The sequence below is a fragment of the Ammospiza caudacuta genome, chromosome 15 (assembly GCF_027887145.1).
Source record: "Ammospiza caudacuta isolate bAmmCau1 chromosome 15, bAmmCau1.pri, whole genome shotgun sequence".
NCBI classification, from domain to species: Eukaryota; Metazoa; Chordata; class Aves; order Passeriformes; family Passerellidae; genus Ammospiza; species Ammospiza caudacuta.
The window spans coordinates 6684447-6696807 of record NC_080607.1 but is presented as its reverse complement, the minus strand read 5'-3'; the positions used below and the strand labels follow the sequence as shown (position 1 = coordinate 6696807).

Below are 12361 nucleotides of genomic sequence, written 5' to 3'. Positions count from 1 at the left end.
AGCCAGTGAAGGTGACACAGAGTTGTACGGGGTGGTACAGGTGTTCCCTTCTCAGAGGCTCTTTGGTGGCCCTTTGGCCACCCCTGTCCCAGCCAGGGGAAGGTGTGAGCATGCCTTTGGTCATCCCTGGGCTGGGAGGAGTTCCTTGGGGTGGAGATGCTGCAGCCCTGTGTACATCTGATAGCAGAGCTGCCTGTTCACTTCCCAGTAAATAACTCTGTGCCTGGGGGCCATTTCTGCCTTCTTGCTTCATTTCCCCATCTGTAAAAATAGTCTAATGGAAAAAAACCCTCAGGTTCAGGTCTCTCAGGAGAGCATTTTCTTGCTGCTTCCCTGAATGTTTAGTGCTGTTTGTTCTCCTGTGGGGTGCAGAGAGCTCTCAGCCCATCACAGTGCCTGGTGCAGAGCTGTGCCAACAGCCATGCCAGGAGGAAATGCCCAGGAGCTTTTAAAGGCTGCAGGGCCACAGGGTGAGTCCAGATCAGCTCCTGACAGTGCCACAAGATGCTTTTCTGTCCTGGGGTGAATTAAAATGACTTTGGGTTGTGTCCCCCTCAGCTGGAGTGTAAAAGCATCTGGTTGAACCTGGTCAGGCCAGGTTGGATGGGGCTCAAAGCAGCCTGGGTGCAATCCCTGCCCAGGCAGAGGAGCTGGAATGCCATGGTCTTTAAATACCTTTTAAATTCCTTCCACCCCAAACCATTCTGATTTATCTGTGTAGCAGTTTCTCTTTTAGCCCAGGTGATTTTCTGTCTGACCTGACTCTTGCCCTGTGGACAGCAGCCTGGATCCCCTCTCAGCTGGTGAATTTTCTAGGATAAACAGCCCAAAAAGGGCAAACAACTTGCATGATCCTGGAGCTCCCCAGCTGGTGCAGCAGTGGGCTGGATCTGAGTTCCATGGTCAGCTCTCCCATCTGCCTGCCTGACCTGCTACAAAAGCCTTCTGATCCTTTAGGAGTTCCCCCAGTGACATTCTCTGTGTTCTGTACATGGATATCTCATTCCTGTGTCCAAACCACAGTGGTGGCTTGGGGACATCCCATCTCCTGGTCCCAGCTGGGTGTCTGGGGCTCCAGAGCAGCACCAGGGGCTGCAGCATCAGCCTCCTGATTGTGCTGCCTGAATATCTCTGCAGAAGAAGGAGATACTGGTAGGAACTGTCATGGTGTTTTCCATGTGGGATTTTTTTTGCCTGATTCCTGCCTTTCAGCCATGCAGAATCAGCCTGATGTTGAGCATTGTGCACACCTTGTGCAGGTCCCAGCACTGCAGGTGTCATTTGTTCCAGGTTATCAGTCAGCTCTGGAAGCTCCAGGGGAATCTGTGCCTGTCTCCTGGAACCCCACCCAGGCAGGGCTTTATCCATCCTGTGCAATAACTGAGTGAATTTCTAATTAGATAAATCTAATGAAGGGCTGGATGTAAGGACTGTGTCTAATTGTGATGATACTCCCACCCATTCCAGTACAGAAAAGAGTTGCTGGTGTCCAGCAAACCACCCAGCTGGATGCAGAATGAACATCCCCCTCTCCAGCTGGGGCTGTGTGGATGGTGGGGACATCCCTGGAGGTCCCCTGGCCATGAGGAACCTCCTGTGGCTGCCCTGGGACCACTGACTCCTTTGGGAGGAGGCTCTCAGGAGGGGTCAGTGACAATGAGGGTGAGGAACTGGTCAGAGTTCTGTGGTACCATGGTCTGTGCACCATGACCAAGGGTCCAGGTGGCTGCTGGGCTGGGACTTACTGGGTTTGTGTCAAAGCTCAGCCATGGCAGAGCAGCAGTAGCACCTTCCCTTCAGTGTCAGACCAGCTCTGCCTCACCTGATGTGCTCTCAGAGGCCAAAGGAGCACAAACAATTAATTATCCCATGTGGGATTTGCATTTCCTTCCTCCTGTGGCAGGAAGGAAATGATAAATCTGACTCCATGTTCTTAGAAGGATATATAATATAACATTATATTATATTATATTATATTATATTATATTATATTATATTATATTATATTATATTATATTATATTATATTATATTATATTATATTATAATTATGCTATACTAAAACTATACTGAAGAATAGAGAAAGGATACTTACAGAAGATTTAACAAGATACTAATGAAAAACTTGTGACTCTCCAGAGTCCTGACACAGCTGGCTGTGATTGGTCATTAAGTCAAAACAATTCACATGAAACCTATGAAACAAGCACCTGTTGGATAAACAATCTCCAACCACATTCCAAAGCAGCAAAACACAGGAGAAGCACATGAGATAATATTGTTTTCCTTTTTCTCTGAGGCTTCTCAGCTTGCCAGAAGAAGGATCCTGGGCAAGGGGATTTTTCCAGAAAATATGACAGTGACAGTCCCACACTGGAGATCTTTTGTTCTGTGATTCTCACTGCTGCACCAGCTCCTGGAGCCAACAGCATGTGCTGGTGGGTGAAACTTCTTGGGTGCTCTTTTGCCATGAGATACCTCTGCCATCAGCCTTGAAAACCAAGTGCCTGCTTGTCCAGCAGCATTTCCATCAGAGGGATGTGGTTCCTTCCAGCAGGACACAGAGCTCCGTCCCTGCTCTGGAGTGCAAGGTGCAGAGGGATCAGCTGCACTTATCAGTCTGGAGTTTTCTGTTCATATTTCTGCAGTAGTTAGTGCTGAAGTCACTCTTGCAGAAAAATTGGGATGTTTTCCTTTCTCTACCTTGGAAGTTTGTCCTGCAGTGGGAAGAGCTTGCCAAATTTCTGTCAGCCCTGCCAGAGTTTGGATGGGACAGAGGGAATGTGAAGATGGCAGTGAGGTTAAATAGAGAGATAATTGATTGTTTTCAGTTCTGGTTGGGATGTGAATCCATTGTGGTTAATGAAGGAAGGCAAATTGAATTGCAGAGCCCTGTGTGGGAGGCTCAGCCTGGCACACAGCCAGTGCCAGGGGCCCCTTGTGGTGTTCCCTTGGTGTTCCACTGGCTCCACACTGGTGTCACTGGGGGTGTTTGTGCCAGGTGAGGGCAGATGAGCTCTGACAGCTCCAGTCATGGCACAGGGTGCCCATGGCAGCTGTGGCTGCCGCTGGATCCCTGAAGTGCCCAAGGCCAGGCTGGACAGGGCTGGGAGCACCCTGGGACAGTGGAAGGTGTCCCTGCCGTGGCAGGGGGTGGACAGAGATTGTCTTAAATGTCCCTCCCAACCCAAAGCACTCTGGGATTCTGTGATGGTTCTGTGTGGAGCAGGCTCAGGACACATCCCTGTCCTTAGGGCTGCCAGTGAAGTTGTGTCCCACTGGTTCTGGTGGTGAAAGCATTCCAGGGACCTTTGGGCTGTGGCAGGTGTGTCCAGGTATGGTGGGGGCACTGTGGGCAGCAGGGGCAGCCCAGCCCTGACCAGGGTGAGGGACATCTCCCACTGCTAAAGCCTGGTACAGAGATTTCTATCTTGGATCCCACTCTGGATGAGTTTATTCACAAACCTTGATGATCCTGGATCCCTGTGTCACAGACATATTTTATAAAAAATCCTTTTGCCAGGATCTTTTCTCCTGACAAGCTTCAGCTTCTCCATGTTTTGCTGCTTTGGAATGTGATCTGGAGAATTGTTTACCCAGCATGGGAAATTGTTTTTACTTGATGACCAATGACAGCCACCTGTGTCGAGGCTGTGAGCAGCCACAAGATTTTATTCTCATTCCTTTCTATTCCTTTCAAGCCTTCTGATGAAATCCTTTCTTCTATTCTTTTAGTTTAGTTTCAGTATATAATTTAGTATATAATTTTCTTATAATATAATAAAATAATAAATCAGCCTTCTGAAAGTCAAGATTCTCATCTCTTCCCTCATCCTGGAACCACTGTGAACAGCACCACAAGCCTTCCCCAGGGTGGTGTTTCCATGCTTTATTCTGTCCCTCTGCTCCTGCACATCACCCCGCTTTGTGCAGCAGCTAAAAATAATGGCAGGCAAGGTGTGACAGGGGGGACAGTGGGGACAGGGACAGTTCCCTGTGTGTGCAGGAAACCTGAGCCCTCCAGCTGCAGCAGCCTGTCCGTCAGGCAGCACCAAGTGCTGGGCTCTCTCTGGGTGCTCCCTGCCCACAGAAATAAACAGCCTCTGCTAATGCCTCTTGCTAGCCTTGACTTTTTGGTTTGTCTCTGTATTTTTAGCCTCAGGACACTGTGTCCTCTGGGCTGGAGAGGACCTGTGTTGCCTCATACCTTTCTCAACCCAGCTCTCCCCTCTCCTGCTCCTGATTTAGCAGAGAGGAGGGGGCAGAGCTGCTGCTTCCCCTGGCTCTGCTGCAGCAGAGGCTGCAAAATCCCTCTGCCCAGGGGTTTATTTGTGGTTCTGATCAATGAGATGGTTTTGCCTGATTCCTGCCTTTCAGCCATGCAGAATCAGCCTGATGTTGAGCATTATGCACACCTTGTGCAGGTCCCAGCACTGCAGGTGTCATTTGTTCCAGGTTATGTCAGCTCTGGAAGCTCCAGGGGAAGCTGTGCTTGTCTCATGGAACCCCACCCAGGCAGGACTTTATTGCACATTCAGTGTACAATAACTGAGTGAATTTCTAATTAGACCAGTCTAATTAAGGGCTGGATGTAAGGACTGTGTCTAATTGTGATGATACACCCACCCATTCCATTGTAGAAAAGAATTGTTGGATAAAAGGAAGCTCAGGAGGGACCTCCTTGTTCTCTCCAGCTCCCTGACAGGAGGGTGCAGCCAGGCTGGGCTCTGCTGCCACTGAAAATGGGCAGGGGGAGAGGAAAGGGCCTCAGGTTGTGCAAGGAGAGCTTTAAATTGGAGATTAGGGAAGATTTTTCCCAGCAATAATGGTGACGCCCTGGAATACACTTCCCAGGGCAGTGGTGGAGTCAGCATTCCTGGAAGTGTTCAGAAAACATGTGGGCATGGGGCTTAGGGACACGGGCTTGGCATTGTTGGACTCATTTGTCTTACAGGTCCTTTTAGCTTTAATGATTCTGAGATTCCAAGTGAAGGGAAAAAACCCCACAGTTGATTACATTCAGCACTTTGCACCATTTCCTTGTGTTTCACCGAGTGGGGGACAAGTTTGGGAGTTCATTCCCTTTTATTTACAAGTACAGAATTATTTAGCACAATGCAAAATTAAATTCTTCCATTTGCCAAGTGCTGGGCTGAGCACATGATTCATGATGTGCTACTTCAGTCATGCCAAATCCACCTTTGCAGAACCCGCCTTTGCAGGCAGCTGAGCCCTTTCAGTGTCCTGTTCTTGGCTTTAGAGCCTCCTGAGCATCTTGACCCTGGTCCTTGTCACTGAATTGGTTGGCTTGAGGGCTTAGCTCCTCTCCATGGGTCCCATGAGCTCTGTAGGGCTCTCTCAGCCTCCCTTAGCTTGGACTCTGGAGTGTGACCAGGCTGGCTCTGGGTTATGGCTGTGCTGGAGGTGAAGAAGAAGGAGCAGCCTCTCAGGCTCTGCCCTAAAACCTCCATCTTGCTATAAATATATATATAAAATGCCACTTAGAATAAAGTTTCAAATGTTCTTCCATTTGCCAAGTGCTGGGCTGAGCACATGACATATATATTTTATATATTATAATATATATTACATATATGGATTATATATATAATAATATAATATATAATATATAATATATAATATATAATATATAATATATAATATATAATATACAATATACAATATATTATATATTATATATTATATATACTGTGTATAATATATTGAATATATTACATTTTATAAAATATTATATATATTGTAATATATATAATCTTATAAATATAATATATAGACTATATAATATTTTATAAAATATATATTTTTATATATTATAATATATATAATATATATATATTACTGGGCTTAAAGCTCGTCCAGTGCCTTAGAGCCCATCCAGTGCCACCCAGGCCATGGGCAGGGACATCATGGGCAGACACTGTCCCAGGCTGCTCCAATATGTTATTATATTATATTATATTATATTATATTATATTATATTATATTATATTATATTGCTGTATTATGATTACCTTAAACTCTTAAGTTTCCACCCTGTGATATCACACACTTCTATTCAAACTCCACACCCACAATCCCAGTTCTGTCATTCCATTTTGGAAGCATCTCCATGACCTCAGGTCAATGCAGTGTTCTCTTGGGAGTCAGTGCCTAAAACCACAGAAAGTCTGAAATTCTCAGTGACCAGAGCTCCAACGGCTTTGGGTGGAGCACAGGAGCCCACAAGGTGCAGCTGGGCAGCCCCACAGGTCTGCTCAGCCCCAGAGCTCCAGCCCTGCTCCTGCAGTGGGAGCTGAGCTGGGCTGTCCCTGCTGCCATGTGTCCCTGCAGGACGTGTGATCTGCCCCAGGCACAGCCATCTGAGGGCTGCTGGGAGCTCTCAGCACTCCTGATGGGCTGTGGAGACTCAATTTTGGGCTCTTCAAGGGGTCCCAAGGCATGCAGGGACCGAGGGTGCTGGAGTGAGTCCCAGCAGGGCTGTCCCTGCTCTGCAGTCCCACCTTGCAGGTAACATGGTGGGGAGTGACTCCTAAGGGTGGCAGAGGGGAATTCTTTGGGCAGAGAGACCAAAAGCAGGACAGAGCAGAGGCTGGTGCAGGTTCTCTGGCCATGGACAGTGCAGAGTCTGGTTCATGCATGGCTGAAAGAAAGAGGCCATGAAGGTATACAGCTGAGGGAAAAGTAAAAGGTAGAGATAAAGCAGCATTTCCCAGGCTTGATTCTATAAATAATTAGGCTCTCTCAAGCACCACTTTATAAACAATAAGATTCTCAGACAGTCTTCCCATAACAGGCAAAACATTCTGTCCTTGGGCTCTCTGGGAACAGATAGCTGCTCTGGGAACAGATTAGGAAGGTTTTGAGAACTTTTCATATCACAGTGAGAACGCTGGTCCTGTCTTCAATAAACAAACCACAGGTATTGTAAAACAAAAGGAGGGGTTAGAGTTTTCTCTGCAACCTATCGTGAGCTCAGATTTTGCAATATGCATGAAGTTAATTAACACTGTTATATAAAGTGGCTGATTTAATCAATAAATCAGAGTCAATGCTGATCAACAACAAGATGGGTCGTCTCCCTTCGCTTTCAACAGTGGACAGACCCAGCTGCTCCTCAGGTCTGGGGGAGATGGGTTCCTGCTGGAGGAGCTTCTGCTCTGGAACGTTGGGACAGCTTGAGCTTGGCCTCTGACTAGAGAGGGTGGTGTGGGCACAGCAGAGAATCATGAACCCAGCCTGGCTTGGGTTGGGAAGGGCCTCAAAGCCCATCCAGTGCCAGCCCTGCCATGGCAGGGACACCTTCCACTGTCCCAGGCTGCTCCAATCCCTCTCTGATCTGACTTTGGGCACTGCCAGGGATCCAGGGGCAGCCACAGCCTCTCTGGGCACCCTGTGCCAGGGCCTCTGGGTTGTGCTGTTACTCCATCTCACACCAGGCTGTGCTGCACAAGGCTTAGCTGATCATTAAAGCAGAATTATGCACAGATTGTTGGGGGGCAGCCATGCAGTTCCTTAAAAGGCTGCTGCTGGATTTTCCTGGGCTTTATTCTCTGCCCTCCCTGTGCAACTGGTGCTCCTCAGACTCATCATTCCCTATCCAAGTTCTGAGCTGAACAGCTGAGAGATTTTGCATTTTTTAATGGCTCTCTACTGTGCCTGAATTAATGGAAAAATGAACTGAGACCAAGATGAAGGTATTGAAGGGAGAGGATGACAAATTGGCTTTGGAGCATGGCAGCAACGAGCACTGTCAGGGGTTCACGCACTGACCTTTATCTAAACAGAACTGTGTGTAACAGATAAGAATATTTAACAATAATTAATGTCACATCAGTGCAGAGAACAAAATGACTACATCAAACAGGCAAGAAATCCACTGCAAATTACTCAAAAGAGAAATGTCAGCTCGTCCATATCTGCAACCTGCCTCGTGCTGATGGGGCTGGAAGGAGCTGGGAGGGCACTGAGGAGAGGAGCTATTAGAGATGATTTAGGGACAGGGTGATGTGTGCAGGAATGGAAACAGCAGCAGCTCTGCTGGCCCAGAGTGCTGTGCAATCAACCACCAAACTGAGCTGGTAATTGGGTGGGGGAGGAATGTGTACAAACCAATTATCCCCACTGCTGCTGTTCTGACAGGCTGCTCAGGGCTTCTCTTTCCTCTCTCCTGTCTCTGGGCTGTCCTGGTGTGCTGGGATTCAGCAGAATGCCCTGCTCACTGAGCCCCTATGGCAATGCTGTGATGGCCCCACCAAGGGGAGAGAATGGTGCATCTGACTGCATGGATATCAGAAGGCTAATTAATTACTATATTATACGTATATAATATATATAATACTATATATAATAATATATATAATATAATATTATATAATCTACAATAATATATATTATATATTATATATTATATATTATATATTATATATTATATATTATATATTATATATTATATATTATATATTATATATTATATATTATTGTCTACATCTAAAACTGAACCTGCCAAGCACTCAACCCTGCACACACTGCACTGAGTCTCATGACTGTCCTCCAACAGTCCCAACACACACACACACCTGGCCCTGACAGGCCAAGGAAACAAAACATCCTCACTTTGGGTAAATAATCTTCATGTTGCATTCTACTTTGGCACAAACACAGGCACAGCAAATTATAAGAATTGTGTTTTCTTTCTCTGAGGTTTGGAGAATGTGAATCCCAGAAATATTCTTGGGAACAATTGTGCCTTGCTTTTCTCTGTGAAGAGAAATGTGGGGCTACAAGCCCCCTTCGTGTTTTACAGGCAGGGAAAACCATCTGCCTGGGGATGTTGGGATCTTTCTCATTCCCTTTCTGAGCTGGGGGTGTCTGGAGGCTGGCATGGTGCCCACAGGCAGGGGCAGTGCTGGGGAGGGATGCAGGGAAAGCAGCTTGAGAGCATCCAGAGGAGACAATGAGGCTGGGAACACAAACCCTGTGAGGAAGCCCTGAGGGAGCTGGGGGTGCTCAGCCTGGAGAAAAGGAGACTCAGGGCTGCCCCCATCACTCTCACAGCTCCTGAAAGGTGCCTGTGCTCAGCTGGGGCTGGGCTCTGTCTGCAGCAGCACTGACACAGCCAGAGCACACAGCCTCAGGCTGCACCAAGGGAAATACAGGCTGGAGATTGGGAAAAAGCTTTTACAGAAAGAGTGATAAAGTTCTGGAATGTTCTGCCCAGGGAGGTGGTGGAGTCCCCATCCCTGGGTGTGTTTAACAAAGCCTGGATGTGGCACTGGGTGCCAGGGTTTGGGTGAGGGGTTGGGGCTGGGTTGGACTCGATGATCTTGAAGGTCTCTTCCAACCTGGTCATTCTGAGAATTTCTGTGACTCAGCTGGGCTCCAGGGGTGCCTGTGCTCTGCCTGGGACAGGGAGGGCACTCTGCCAGCCCTGATCTGATTGCAGAATGGGTGGTGCTCCATGGACCATTGTCCTGTGGGGGATTTCATCAGTGTCATGACAGAACCAGCTGAGTGAGGAGGAGTTAACTCCTCCTGACCTGCCTCCTGCTGCAGAGCATCCCCTGGCCCTGGACATTTCACAGAGACAGTGTGACAGATGAGTGATGCCATGGTGGACTCTCACAATTAAAAGGCAAATATCCTGTATATGTTAAGAGAAGTTTTATAGATTTCTAGTTATGTTTTACCCCCTTGTGTTGTTATCAGGGCTGGCCTGAGTTTGGGACATTTGGGAGGGTCAGTTTGTCACTATGGCAGCACCTGAGCTCCAATCAGGATTTAAGGCGGTGAACTCCACCACTGGGCAGGGAAAAGGAGCCAGTGGACAGAACTTTGGAAGGGGCTAAAGGGTTAAAAGGTGAAACCTCCATGGTGTGGATGAGCACATGGTGGGGAAAATCCTCTGCTCCTGGTGCTGTAATATTTTCTCTATTCAGTCTTCTGTTGCATTTTTGATAAGATTTTAATAAACCTTTTAAATTTTGGAAGTGAGCATCATTTCTCACAATCAGGGAGTGGTTTGAGCTGGAAGAGACCTCAAAGCTCTTCCCATCCCACCCCTGCCATGGCAGGGACACCTTCCACTGTCCCAGGGTGCTCCAAGCCCTGTCCAGCCTGGCCTTGGTCATTTCCAAGGATGCCACAGCTGCTCTGGGCACCCTGTTCCACTCAATCTGCTCAGGCAGACATTGTGAGAATATTGGGAATATTCAGTTAATGCACAAATGTGATGAAAAGCTTAAGCAAATTACAATTTTATTCTAAACAGACCTTTGTTCACATCCTAATGAATTATTTCCTTACCATAAATTAGTTTACCTGCATGGCCACGTCTGGGAAGTGTTACCAACCTCAGAGCACGGAGATGGAGCTCAGGGTCACAAAAGGAGCCTGGGGAAGAGCCAGGAGCTGCTCCTGAATCCCTTGAATTTTTGGCTGGTGCAGTAAAGGCCAGTGCTGTCACCCAGCCATGGTCCTGCTGCCCACTAATTATTTTTGTTGTCAGCATTTTGCCATTGGCAGGAGGCAGCCAGGTGCCTCTGGATTAGCCAGGGTGTGAAAAATGGCTTTCCAGCTGGCCTGGTGACCTTGTGACAGCAGGAGAGAATTCACAGGCAGAAGATGGAGATGTCAAGATATAAAATTAGGGACGATGGGGAGCTGGGTCTGCCCCTTGAAGTGAAACAGGAAAACCTATCCTGGCCTTGGTTTAGGGTTTCCTGTCTGTGATACAGGAGATTCTTCTGCTGTTTGCCTCCTGCAAGGCACATCCTGCTCCCAGGAGAGAGGTGGGAGCAGCATAGGCTGAGCAGCATCCCTGCCCAAAAGGTGGGTCAGGAAAGGTGGCTGATGTGCTCAGCGGCTGAAGAAACCCAGCCCAGCGTGGGATGGGCACAGAACTGCTAATTGAAGGACCTGAGCAGCCTCCCCATGGCAGGGAATTGGAACAAGATGAGCTTCAAGGTTCCTTCCAACCCAAACCTCACTGGGATTCTGTGGGGATGGATCCAGGAAAATGGGACATTTAAAGATCAGTTAAGACTGAAGCCAAATTGAGGTATTGTTTATTTTGAAAAGCTGGGAATTTGCTTCAGAATGCAGGAGCAGGGCTTTGACAAAGCAGGCAGTTAATTAAAGTGCATCAATTAAAGGGGGTTCCTCCCTGTTTTGTCTCCCATGGCCTAACTCAAAGTAAAATTTTCAGTTTCAACATTTAATATTTTCCAAATATGAAATAAATAAATGAACAAAATTATGAAAAAGTTTTACTGTGGGATATTTCACTGTTGTCTTGATTCTTTAAGTTTTTTCTAAACCTTCTGATGTTTACATTCTTGTAGCAAACTTTCTCACACACTTATGTAAATAATTCATTGTTTTGCATTCTTTTACGGAAGAGGAAGATTTTGATGGACTGTTGGTTTGTCCAGTGTCATTGGAGAGATGGCACTGTCACCCTCCAATCCACTGTCACTTTTGGAAATCTATAAATGTTAGAGTCAAAAATTAAGAATTCTGTTTTCACCTTGGAAGAGCTGCGTGTCCACATTATGTTATTTCACGTCCTATAGAAGAAACTCTGGTTTTTCCCTCAGCTATGGTGACCAAAAATTCCTGCCTGCCTCCATCCCTGTCCTGTGCTAGCATTAACCTGATGGAGCAGTTTTTGTGGGATTTCTGGTGCCTGAGGCAGCCTGAAACATCCCCCCAGTGCTCAGCCCTGGGAACACAACCACCCCTGTCTGCTCTGCTTCCAGCTCCCTGCTAAGCAGCTCAGAGTCTTAGCTCAGAAAGTCCCAGCTCTGATCCTTGCAGACAGCAGCAGCTTTGCTCCCAGCCCTGCAGAGCTCCCAGAAAGTCGTGGATTATCTGCTCACCCTCCTGCATGTGCTGCTTCCTGCAGGGTGAAGAGGCACGGAGAGGAGCTGCGCCCGCTGCCGCTGCGGGCACGGGGACAGTGACAGAACCCAGGGGCCCAGCCAGCCCTGGTGAGTGACTCTGGGGTGCTCCTGGGGGGGGCAGAGCCCTGGGAACGGCACAGCCCTGGGATTTGGGGCAGCACCCCCCTGGCAGGAGAGGGGCTGTACAGAACCCTGGTTCTGGGGCACTCTGAGGGTTCCTCCCTTGGTGCCTGCTGGGAGAGGCTGATTTCCCTTCCCCTGGGCTGGTGTGAGTGTTCAGGAGTCAGAGGTTGGTGGGTGTGCTGAGAACCTGTCCCCAGTGCTGCTGGGGCTGGGGTTGGGTCACTTGAAGCCCAGGCAGTGGTGCAGTCACCGTCCCTGGAGGTGGTCAGGGAAGGTGTGGATGTGGCACTCAGTGCCATGTGTTGGGTCAGAGGTTGG

General features: G+C 47.9%; 1 protein-coding gene across 2 annotated transcripts in view; it reads left to right on the top strand.

The window, feature by feature from the left end:
- Positions 1–12361, top strand: part of RALY (RALY heterogeneous nuclear ribonucleoprotein) — a 134311-nt gene that overhangs the window by 32614 nt on the left and 89336 nt on the right. The window contains exon 2 of one of the 2 annotated variants that reach the window (XM_058814621.1): positions 11923–12007. The gene's annotated coding sequence lies outside the window, so the exon portion shown is untranslated. Of the gene's footprint in view, positions 1–11922; positions 12008–12361 lie in introns of those variants that run through there. The other variant, XM_058814622.1, reaches the window with a different exon arrangement.